This window comes from Castor canadensis, chromosome 8 (assembly GCF_047511655.1).
Source record: "Castor canadensis chromosome 8, mCasCan1.hap1v2, whole genome shotgun sequence".
Classification (NCBI taxonomy): Eukaryota; Metazoa; Chordata; class Mammalia; order Rodentia; family Castoridae; genus Castor; species Castor canadensis.
In genome coordinates, this window is record NC_133393.1 from 133,639,875 (window position 1) to 133,651,888 (window position 12,014).

Below are 12,014 nucleotides of genomic sequence, written 5' to 3' on the forward strand. Positions count from 1 at the left end.
TGCCACCTGGAGCTCCTAAGCAAGCAGGAAGGTTGGGCCTGCCATTTTCCTGGAGGACTCTTACTGGAGAATCCCAGCTTCCAGTGTGTGGATCCTCATCCTTTTCCCCAAAAATGGGTCCCCACTGAGGCTTTTTTTTTAAATTAAACTCTAGCCAGGAATGGCGTCCAACTTCATCCCTAGGTAGAAACTGTCTCCTTTTCTTTACATCCTACATCTTGTCATCCTCAACAATCATGCCCTGCCCACGACAACTGCAACCAAACCCCGAACCCCACTCCCAAGGTCCAAATGTCCCCTAACTCTACCATCCCAGCTGACAGAAAACAGCGGGTCCAGCGGCTTCCTTACATGGGGCCTCCCTTCCCGAGGCCAACTTGGGCAGGGCACGACCCCATCAGTGGTGGCCAGCGTGCGCGGTCCCCAGCGCAGGGACCCCCGGGGAGGGGGGCGGTGGGAGTGGTGGAAGAGGGGACATGTGGCATCCTGGTTCCCGCAGAGCCCGGCGCGTGGGGAGGGGCTGCGGCCGCCGGGCGTCGCGGCGGGGCTGGAGGCTCCTCCCCTGGGGTGGCCCAGCAGGAAGCGGGGCGGGCGCGGCTCGGGGGCGCGCGGGGCGTGCGGGCGTGCGGGCGGCGCGCGGGGTCCCGGGCGGCGGAGTATGCGCGGGCGGGCCTCGGCGGGCAGCCCCGGCGCACAGCCGCGGCCGGGGCGCGCGGCGCGGGGCGGAAAAGCCTGTTTACACAGACTGCACACCGCCTGGGGAATAATGCAGTAAAGGAAGTGAGCCGGCTCGGCCTGACTGCTCCAACTTCCTGCTCTCACACACAGCCGAGGGGAAAAAAAAAAAAAAAAAAAAAGAGGAGCGAGAGAAAGAAAAAAAAGGGGGGGGATCAGGATCTCATTACAAGAGCAACAGACCGTCTGTAGACGCCTGTCAGCATGGAAAGTCGGGGGCTTTCGCCTGGGTCCTCCTAGAAATTCCCCCCGAAGAAGGATCTTGAAGGCTCCCCCACATCTGGGTAGGTAACAGGGTTTCTTTCTGCCTGTTGCTCCGACACTTGCAAAGTTTCCTTTGAGATCGTTTTTGGGGGGCTTTCTTTTCTTAGGCTTGGTGGGGGTGGGGCGGAGGGCCCCCCGGGGTGGGTGGATGGGGGTGCGTCCGTGAGGGCGGGGGCCGTCCGCGGGAGGGGCGCAGCCGGGATGCGATGCTGCTGCGCCCGCGCCGCCGCCACCGTTGCCACCGTCGCCACCGCCGGAGCTCGCGCTCCCGGCCGGGGATCGCGGGGACCCTGTGCCGCGGCTGTCCGCCTTGGGGCTGCACTAAGAGCCCGAAGGAGGGGGCAGCGCTGTCGGCGGCGGGCGGAGCTGGGGACAGCGAGTCTTGGGGTCCCCGGGACTCAGGAGTAGGCTGCGTGTCTGGACGCTGGACCGCCGCTGACCTTCCAGCTGGGGCTGTGGGCCGGCTCCCCTCGGGTGGGCGGAGGGCGCCGGAGCTCGAATCCAAGGAGGGAGACAGGGATGGAGAGGGAGGTAGAGGGCACTGGGCTTGGGGGAGCTTCGTCCACTCTCGCCGGGCAGGTGACCCCCGCCCAGGTCACCGCCGCAGGCGCACGCCCAGTCAATCGGACTTTTAAAAGCCATTTAAAAGTCGTCTGGTCACGCTCTGCGATTGGAAACTAACAAAAGTTGATCTTTAGCTTCGAACTGAGTGTTGGCCTGAACTGCTACTGTAACTTTTTAGCGGGGGAGGGGATAAATTTTGGGGAGAGATTAAAATAAAAAAGATTTCGGTTCTGTTACGTTTTCTGAACCAAAGCAGTTAGGCGGCGGGTGGGGGTGGGAGCAAGAAATGCTATTTTAGAAACTGCAAAAGGGGCTTTTTAGAAAGAAAAAAAAAAAAAACAACGAGTGTCGGGAGAGTTTCTGGCTTGTCTGGAAACGGCAAGACTAATTGCAATGCGCTTCCGCTTTGAAACTGGCAGCAGACAGCATCTTGAAAATGACTCACTAGAGGCGCTCACAAAGAAACTGTGGTTTGCTCCTTCTCAGGTTTATGTATTTGTGCCTTTTACAGTTTCCTTTGTAGTGTTCGAGGGTCCCCCGCCCCTTCCCCGCCAGCCCCCTGCCGCCCTCCCTGCTTTGAAAGCCCCTGGCCGCTCTTTAACTTCCCCCAGTCTCCCAGCCCCCGGGGGGGGGCGCAGACAGAGGGGAGGCCGAGATGTTTTTGGAGTTGGCTGGGGAGAGGGTTAAAGGGATTCTGCTGCTGCAGGGGGAAAAAGTTCCCTGAATTTTCCACTGGCTGCTGCAGGAAGAGAGCCCCTTTAGTCATTGCTAAGTAATGTCTGCACACACACCAACTAATCTCATTAGGAGTTTCCGCTGCTGCGCACAGGAGGGGTTTTGTGCAGCCACTGTCAGCCTAGGGAGCCCAGCGCTGGCCAAGGAGACAAGTTACTGCCTTTTTACTTAGAGGTGCCTTTTCTGTCCCATCAGTCCTTTTAGGGCAGAGTCTCAAAAAACCATGAAATGACTCTGGCCATTTTGGATTTCAGGCTTACAGGTTTGTGTGTGTGTGTGTGTGTGTGTGTGTGTGTGTGTGTGGTTTCTGTTGCCCAGCCTGCTCATACACACCCATCTTTCTTCCATCTGTGCTTCTTTTTTGTTGGGGGGCAGGAAGGGAGAGCCTGAGAAACCCAGCATATTCCGGGCATCTATTAATGAGGTTAAATCGATCTCTGAGCCTTATTGCCCAACACACCACCCTCTGATCTCCTTTTCTGTCTGTGGCACACATTTATTTGGAAAAGGTCAGTTATGGGTTTGAATTTATGAGGACTGTAAAATTACAAATTGTGTTAGGAGGGCATGAGGGTCAGACAGTTAAGGAGGCTGTCCATAAGTGTTTTTAGAGTTTCCAGTAATGATCTTGCTGCAAAGCTTCAGAGTTTGAAAAGTGATGGCCTGTCTATGCCAAATATAGCAAAGGCCTTCTGGCCTTTTTTTTTTTTTCTTCTTCTTTTTTAAGCCTTTAAATGTTGCCTAGAAATGTGTAGAGTTACTAAAAAGGGCAAAGAATTTTAAGGAACCTATTGGAACCATGGAACCCCTTTCTTGATGTCACCTCTCTTGAGGGTTTCTAAGGTGTTGGCATTTCTTCCACAATGGTAAAGTCCAGCCAGCTGGACCAGGGTGTTAGTCAGTGGGCATGAGCACAGGATGTCCTTCAAACCTTGCTGGGCACAGAATAGGTGCTCTGTAAATCATGGCATTAAAGCTGTAAGACGAAACTTACAATGGCTGAAGGAATAGGTTTCAGGAACTCCCATGTTTTGTAGAACTCCCTACAATGGGAGGATGTAATTAGTCTCCTCTCAAGTCCATTTCCATCAAATAGAAAGGTAATTAGAGTTCATCCTTCCAGTAGGTTGTTGTTTGGGATGCGTAAGGTTCATTTACATCTGAGGTTCTCAACGAATACTAAGATAGGTTTTTGTTTGTAACAAAGCTACTGGCATCTGGTGAGCAGAGAGACCAGGGATGCTGCTACATGGCCACCAAAGCCAGGACAGACCCCAAAAGAATTTCCTAACCCCACATGTCAATTGTGCTCAGACTGAGAAACTCTTATTTACCTTAATAATGATAAAAGCTATCACATGCATTCATTCAGCAAATAGGGCATTTTAAAATCCTTTATTCTATTTATTTGTTTATTTTATTTTGACTGTGCTAGAGTTTGAACTCAGGGCCTCACGCTTGCTAGGTAGGAGCTCTTACCGCTTGAGCCCCTCTGCTAGCCTTTTTCTGTGATGAGTTTTTTTGAGATAGGGTCTCTCCTGGGGCAGCTTCGAAACTTGATCCTCCCGATCACTACTTTCTTACTAGCTAGGATTACAGGTGTGAGCCCTTTGTCATGTATGTAGCATACTATTTATGGACTTTCTTTCTCTTTCTGGTCAGTGATGTATGATAGGGTGACATGCTGATGTGACCTTGTGATGGTTTGCCTTTTGTGAGCTGAATTAGACCATCTTTTTTTTTTTTTGGCAGCACTGGGATTTGAACTCAGGGCTTCACACTTGCTAGGCAGGTGCTCTTACTACTTGAGCCATTCCTCGAACCTCCTGCATAGCATCTTGACACACAGTGCCAAAGCTTTTTAGATGGGATGGGTAGTAACCCTGAGTGGAGAGCAAAAGTTTTTCAGTCCCATTTGAGTTTCAAAGTTATTTAAATATTTATTAAAGACCGCCTCCTTTTTTTATATAAGAAATAATTCAAAACTGCTAATATATAGTAAATGTAACTCTGAGATCATATATTAAAATTTATGTTTGTAATAACTTTTTGGAACTTGAATCTTTTCCTGAAATTGGTTTTAAAGGACTTCCAGGCAGTGTATATAAATTAGAACATTCCCTCTTAGCTGTCAGATATTGGATTTTGTGTGTTCTGTGCCACCCAGTTATATTTATATATCTCTCCTACTCAGAACACCAATACGGTGCTGTGAAATGTTACAAAATATGACCTATTGACAAACCTAAAACACTTAATAAAAAATTATCCAAGGATGGGACTTCCTGGAGTATAGTCTTTCTTCACTGAGGGTGAGTTACGGCATACTAATTGATAGTTTTGCTCTCTTCCAAGTCTAGGAAGTGACAGTCATCTCTTTCCCAGATCTGGGTTCCTCTTTACAGCTTGAAAGCAATGGCTCTCTGTTTTGATTTTGCCCTGTGACTGGCTTCTGACCCCTCTCAAGGGTTTCCCATTACATATACACCTGAGTGGCGTGGGTGATTTGTATGGGGGGGGGGCTCCACGCTTATCAGAGTTTCTTGCATGTTTCAGGCAAGTTTTTCATGTCATAGTTATCCATAATTCCCTTTTGCCTTTGTAGCCAGTTTATAGCATACTTGGGACCACAGTAGCCTAAAGGTATTTTCTAAAGGTTAGTTGTTTTTTTCCTGTTGTGAAAAATGTCAGCACAAATTACCTTAGGAAAATAGAGAAAACCACAATGAAAAATAAACAAACATCTCCCATAAACCTACCGTTAACATTTTGATGTATATTTTTCCAGACTTTCCAAGTGCATATGTGTATCCATGCACACACAGATGTGCATAACACATAAAGTTTTTATTTGGAATCACACTGTACTTACTGTTTTGTAACTTATTTTCACTTCCCATACCATGTAGCACATTTCAATAATGAGTACCGAGACTGAAATGGCCACACATAGCGCTCATATTTATTGATCTCATAAATGTGTTGACTCAGTGATGGATTGACATAATTCCGCCAGGGACTTGTTCAGTGTTTTTGTCCTCTGGGGTTCAAGTCATGTTCCGAGAATGCTGCTCTCTTGAAAGACTGGATTCCTGTGTGCTGTGAAATTTGGGATTTTGATGAGTTTCTCTATGATTTAAGAATGAGTCATGATTTGCAGTAGAATATCAAGATGTAGTAACAGGAAGTGAAGGGCACTACACATGGTGATAGAATGTTAAGTGATGAAAGAAGAGAAACAAGGTTAAGCCAAAAATACACCTTGAAATTATCCAAATATGAAGGGGAGGAGGATGGTGTATTTTGTACACTTGGATAGCTTTTAGTCGTTACTGTTTCACTTTCTATCAGTAGAGTTTCAAAACTTTGTAACTGGTGTTTTAAGTTGATTTTTAGCTCAAGATTACTGTGGCCCATGATGTTTGAATTGAGGTCGTTTAGCTTTTTGACTGAAACCATGGCAGTGAGACCATGAAAACTCTGGTTTTTCCACTTACAGTGCTGCTGCAGTCAATTGAATTATCTGTGAGTTTGGGTGTGTTTTAACTTTCAATTAACAAATCCTGAAGGCCTTCAAAAATAGTAGATCATTCAGCCTTTGTAGTAACTGTTCTTTGCAGAAATTTAACTCTTTATGAGTCTTACCCACAACCAAAATAAAGATGACCTTTCCTCCATACTGAAAACTTGCATATGTCAGCAGTTTTCAAATACACTGTGAAGTGGTCATTTCAATACATTGTGATTTGATTCTAATTGCCACTAGGAATGAGCTCCTTGACCTCTTTATTGCTATGTATTAATTTACATTTCCTGGAAAGTCTTACTCAATTTTCTTAATTGTTAAAGTGGGCTCATTTATAACCGGCTGAGGGATTTACTTTTATTTTTTAAAGAAATACAGACGATGCTCCTAATTAGTGTATTCTAATTTGACTTGGACTAAAATGAGTGCAATCTAAGAGGATCAAAGGCTCGTAGTATCATAAATTTTTTTAAAGCTACCTTATCAAAGAACAGTTCCTAATTATCCATGTGTAATACAGGAATGGTGGGATAGAAATAACACACATATCTGAATATCTTTTCCTAAGACCAGTGAGGTTAGGGCTCCAAGAAATAAGAAAAAATATATGACTTTTGACATTTTTTTTTTATCGAGGCATAATTTATCTTGTTTAAAATACACAGATATAACATGTTATTGCATATATTTCTCCTCCCGAATAGAGAATAATCCCATTACTTCAAAATAGTCCCTGAGTATTTTTTTTTTAATTTTATTAGGACAGTTTCACAATTCTACCAAGTAGTTTCTTAAACCCCAACACACCTTGATAAAATGCTGCAATGTTTCAATTTCATCCACATAGTTAAAAATTAATTGTTAAAATATGTAGATTTCCTCATCATACCATAAAAAGAAATCTCGTCCCTTTTTTAGTACTTAATAGCAAAAATATTTAACCTAAAGTAATATGTATGCTGTAGGAAATGTATATTCCCTTAAAACTAACTGGGTTGAGCAGATATTACTGTATCCTCCTGGGCCTCAGTTTCCTTGCCTGGATCATCACCTGATTGAAGAGGAGAAGCTGGGCCCGCGGAGTCAGAAGTCTTATTTGGGTACCAACCACTCTCTTGGAGTAAATAACTTCTACGACTTGTGACTGTGTGATGTGAATTTTTGCTGTCCTCTCTGAAGGCAATTTCAACAAGCTGTGTTAGTTTGCAGTGGGAAAAGAAAGTGGGAAGGTTTCTCCTTCAATTTCATTTGGCCCTTTATTGAATAAGAAAGACCCAGTGGAAGGGCACTTTGCCTGCTGGCCTTCCTTTTGCCCTTTTTGAGGCATGAGTCAGGCAGCAGTGGTCTGTCATGACTCTCAGCCCCCTCATTCTTGGGTTCTTAGGGACAGCAGTGACTGTTGGGTTGGGTGCTGGGTGGACCCCAGTAAGCTTCTCATCACCAGGTCAAGTCCCCCTCCTTCCCTCTGGTCATCTTTGAGAGTGCTGTCCATCCACTGCCACTGTATCTTGAGGGCTCCCACATTCCTTCTTGTCCCCAGACTTGATTTCTTGACACAGACTTGATTTCCGGATTTCCTCCTTACCCAAATTCTTCCTTTCCAAATTCTTACCATCAGAACACAGGAACTGGAAGTGTTGTCCCTAATTATTCATTAATACTCTGTATCCAAAACTTATGAAGTAAGTGCATGGGATAGCATAGTATCCCTCCCTCCCTCCTTTTTGAAGTCACTCTTTAAACTCTTGAGCTCATTAGCTTTGGCTAATGAGGGCTCTCTGTGCATGTACACGATGTGATGTGTTCCACATCTGTGGTGCCCATCAGACTGCGATCTCCCTCTGGGTCCGCATCTGTTTTTCTCATCCTGTATTCATTCCAGCCCTTTGTACAAAACCTGGCTTGATAATGCACTTTGTTGCTATGTATAAATCTAACGCTTTACTGGACAGTAAACAACTTGGATTATCTCTTGGTTAAACCATAAAGACAGTCAAGAAGAGCTTCTATGTCATTTTCCATACTTTTTATCTAAACTTCCAAGGAATATGGATGTATAGAAATCAGGTTGCTTTGTTAATATCCAAGAGAACACGCTTTGCTTCTGTTGTAGCCAGTGTCGGTTACTATCTGAGAATGGCTGGTTAACAGATAAGTAATTCCTAGGTACGAATCTGAATATAAAGGTCTTGCCATGTTAGAATTATTCATCTGGAGGACCATCCTTACATCTTCATTGAAGATTTCAGTTTTGAGTTCCATAATATTTCTAGTTAAAATTTCCTCACTTATTTGAAAACGTGTGTAGCTTTGGTTGGTAACTTTTTGAGCTTGACGTTTCTCGTTGAGTTTTAAAATAATAAGAGGCTCTGCATGTGTGATGATGGAAAGATATCCCAGCTTGTTTTGGTGAAGGAGGACTTCTTATGCTAATTAATTTCACCTGGGTTTTGCCAAGCAGCAATTTCTTGATCATCAAACCTGCATTAACCAGAATGTATAATTAAACAGATTTTTCTCTGTGCACATAACAGAAAAAAGTGGGCCAGGAGTGGTGGGGCATGCTTGTAATCCTTGTCAGCTGCACAGGAGGTGTAGGTAGGAGGATAATGGCCTGAGGCTGACCGCACGCAAAAATGCAAGACTCTATCTAAAAAATAAATAAAGCAAAAAGGACTGAGGGTGTGGCACAAGTGATAGAGTGCCTGCCTAGCAAGCATAAGGTCCTGAGTTCTAACCCCAGTACCAACAAAAAGGGAAGACAAAAAGTGACTAAAATCATAACAACAAAAGAAACCCGATAATTTATTCCGGGACATGCTCCAGGGTAACTGCAGGAATTGACTGGGAATTCCACACTGTCCACACCTGTAGGTGATATGGTACTGAGGCCCAGGAAGCTGGAATATGCCACTAAGCAAGCAAAGGAGGTGCTGGTACTAGGATGATTTTCTAACACCAAACGTTGAGAAGAACACTTCTTTGGTTGATAGTCATTGAGCTGGAAGTGTGACTTTCCCCACGTCACCCTCTTACTGGAGCTTGGAAGCTGTGCCTTTTGAGGCTAACATACAAACCCTAATTTTTAGATTTTAATCAAAAGTGAAAGATGTGGGTGTGGAAGAAGAGTGTGTGCATACGCTTGTCTCTGTAGATTAAGTCTGCAAGAGGGAGGACATCGTGTTAAGTGAAGTTAGCCAGGATCAGAAAGACAAAAGGTGCATGTTTTCTCTCATATATGGATGACAGATCCAAAATAAACACATTCACAAAAAATGGGGGGGTGGGAGGTAAAGGGATAAGGGAGAGTGTTCAAGGAGATTGAAGAGACCAAGGTGAAGCGCACCCACAGAGGGAATACATTGAGACGCCCCTTTGAACGTCAACTCAAATATTGATGATGAAGGTCAGGACTGTAAAACAAGGGAGGTGTGCATGGGGGGTAGGGAGGGAGAGTATGGGGGAGGTGCCGGTGGGACGTGGGAGGGTGATGGAAGGAGATTGGGGTGACGGTGTGTGGTTGATGGACTTCATATACCTATATGAAGTGGAACTAGAAAACCTCTTGCAATTGCTCTGAGTGGGGTGGGGAGGGGGCTGATGGGGAGAAACAATGGGGGAAACATAAATAATGTACAATGTAAGTCTGATTGGAATTGTCACAATGCATCCCCCCCATAATGAATATATCCTAATAAAAAATTATGATAAAAAAGAGGGGTGCACGAGCCTAAGCGAATGGGACAGTATGTGACCTCAGTCTCTGCTGCACCTCTAGAGAGCAGCCCTGCGCATGGAGGGTTTGCGCCCTAGTTCCCTTTGTGGTGTTATTTTTTGATACAGTGTCTTGCTATGTAGCCCAGACTGGCCTCAGACTCACAACTGGGATTATAGGTGTGAGGTACCATGTGCGTCTTGAGCCTTAGTTCTTTACAGAGGGTAGGTGCATAAAGGATGTTTACTGAGCTTCTTCACTCGGAAGAATCATTGTTTCATGTGAGAAGTCAGGGGAGAACCTGGATTAGTATATCATTTTCAGGAGAGGAAAAAGCGTACGTTCTTGATCATTTTAGCAAGACCCAAAATGATCGTACAAAGGAGAAGCCAAGCCACTTAGTACTAGTTAGGGGAGTGTGTGACATGCACTGCCTTGGTTTTCTTGTGTGATCTTGAACTTGAAATCCTCTGGAATCCAGAATTCCTGAAGATTGGTCAGGAAGTTATTTCTGCCAGCGTCCCTGCGTGTTTTCCAAGTCAAACTTCAGATGCTGATCATTTGGACCAGAGGGCACTGGACGGTTTCTTTCCCTACTTTTGTTTTTTAAAGCATTTTAGAACAGCACTTCCAAATGCTCCAAGGCAAAGCTATGTTGCCACATGTGTGCTGTACATCCAACCCAACGCAGCAATGCACATTGGTGGACCGACTTGTCTTTGATGGTCAAGGCAAAAACAAGCCAGACAGCTATTTGGCATTGCTGAACTCAATTAGTCACTTTACTATTTCAATTCTGCATTCTTGACATGTGGGTAAATGGAATAATTTCCAAAATGCTAAAATTTCCTTAAAGTGAATTATTTTAATTATGAAAGAATGTGCTGTTTGAAGATGTCTTACATCAAACTGAATGACTCAAGTCTGCTATGGCTCTCAAAAGGTTGGGAGGCACTGCTCTTAGAAGGTGATTGCCTTGCTTTGATTTAAATCAGAGCTGAACCACAAGAACAGAATCATTTTTCAGCCTTTGCCACTTCCTTTGTTTTTTCTTGTAACCTAAATAATTAAGACTTAGTAATTTGTCTTTAAGGAAGTAGAAACTTGAAGACCTTGTGGTAGGAGACCGTACCTGTACCACTTAGTTCAATTATTTTACCTCGTAAAAAAGGGTTATTTTCTTTAGGAAGAGAAACATGGTCTAAGTATGGATCTGGCTGTTACTTTATGCAGTAAGTGTATTATTCATGCTGAATAATTATCAAGAGAAATAGAGTAACAAGTTGTATGTGACATTTCAAAAAGGGCCTAGCTAGGTTGGTGGGTGGCAGGTTCCTGTGTGGGAATGAAGGGCCAAATATCAGGTCTTTTCTATCAGGTGGCTTTGTGCTACAGCATTTGTCTGATGAGAGTGAATCATTGGGTAGTATGCATTCAATACATTTGGTGATTAATAAAAAAAAAAGGTATGAAGCATTGGAGGAGAGTATTTCATTTTTAAATCACTCCTGTGTGTTTTGCAACAGTTTTCTTAGAAATAGCAGTGTCCATCAGTATCCACACATTTTAAATGTGTTCTGTTTACTGTTATTTATCTACAAGCCAGGTGTGGTTTTTAATGGACATTCAGTGAAAAGTTGGGAGGTCTTTTGTTTGCTGTTACCGTAACAGTGTTATAGTTTCATTTCATGTTCAAAAGAACTTTATTAGAAGTTATTTACATTTGGAAGAAACTCTGCATTTCGCACCGTAACTGTCATATGTAGCTAGACCTGATGTCACGTATGAAAATGTGAGGGAAACCTGTGTATGTGAGGAGACTGAAGCCAAAGGGCATAGTTACTGCCTTTGTGACTTCAGATGCAGAAGAAAACTCCCACAGATGTCCACCACATGAGCAGGTGATGATATACTGAAGACTCCAGATGCACTGGTTTTTTTTTCTAGATCTCTTCCAAAGTGAATATATTATCATACCAGATTTATGTAGAAATGTGCATGCCCAGAATTTCCATTTCCTAAACCATGAAACAGCTTTGCTCTGAGAAGAACACTAAAGAAAAGAAGTGAAGCTGAAGAAATTACAGAAGCAGAGCCTGGGGAGAGTTCAGTTCCTGTCTTAGGTAACCACCACTGTGAGGGGCTGTGTGTGTCTCAGAAATCTAAACACGATGTCATTGGTGTGTTCACAAATAGCAGTAGTATATAACCATTTTTGTAAGAAGACTATATATAACAGGAACCAAAGACTAGCTAGTGTCGGAATTGTCCTCATGGTGAATCTTTTTTTTTTTTTTAAGTGATCGTACTGAGGTTTGAACTCAATGTTTCATGCTCGATATGCAGGCAGTCTACCACTTGAGCCACTCTGCCAGCCCTGTTTTAATGTTGGGTTTTTTTCAAGATAGGGTCTCACAAACTCTTTGCCTGGGCTGGCTTCCCACTTCGATCCTCCTGATCTCTGCCTCCTGAGTA

The 12,014-nt window shown here is 44.1% G+C and overlaps 1 protein-coding gene across 1 annotated transcript in view; it reads left to right on the plus strand.

Moving 5' to 3' along the window:
- The first annotated feature begins 664 nt into the window (after positions 1–664).
- Positions 665–12,014, plus strand: part of Elk3 (ETS transcription factor ELK3) — a 63,137-nt gene continuing 51,787 nt past the window's right edge. The window contains exon 1 of the mRNA XM_020182995.2: positions 665–1,019. The gene's annotated coding sequence lies outside the window, so the exon portion shown is untranslated. The remainder of the gene's footprint in view (positions 1,020–12,014) is intronic.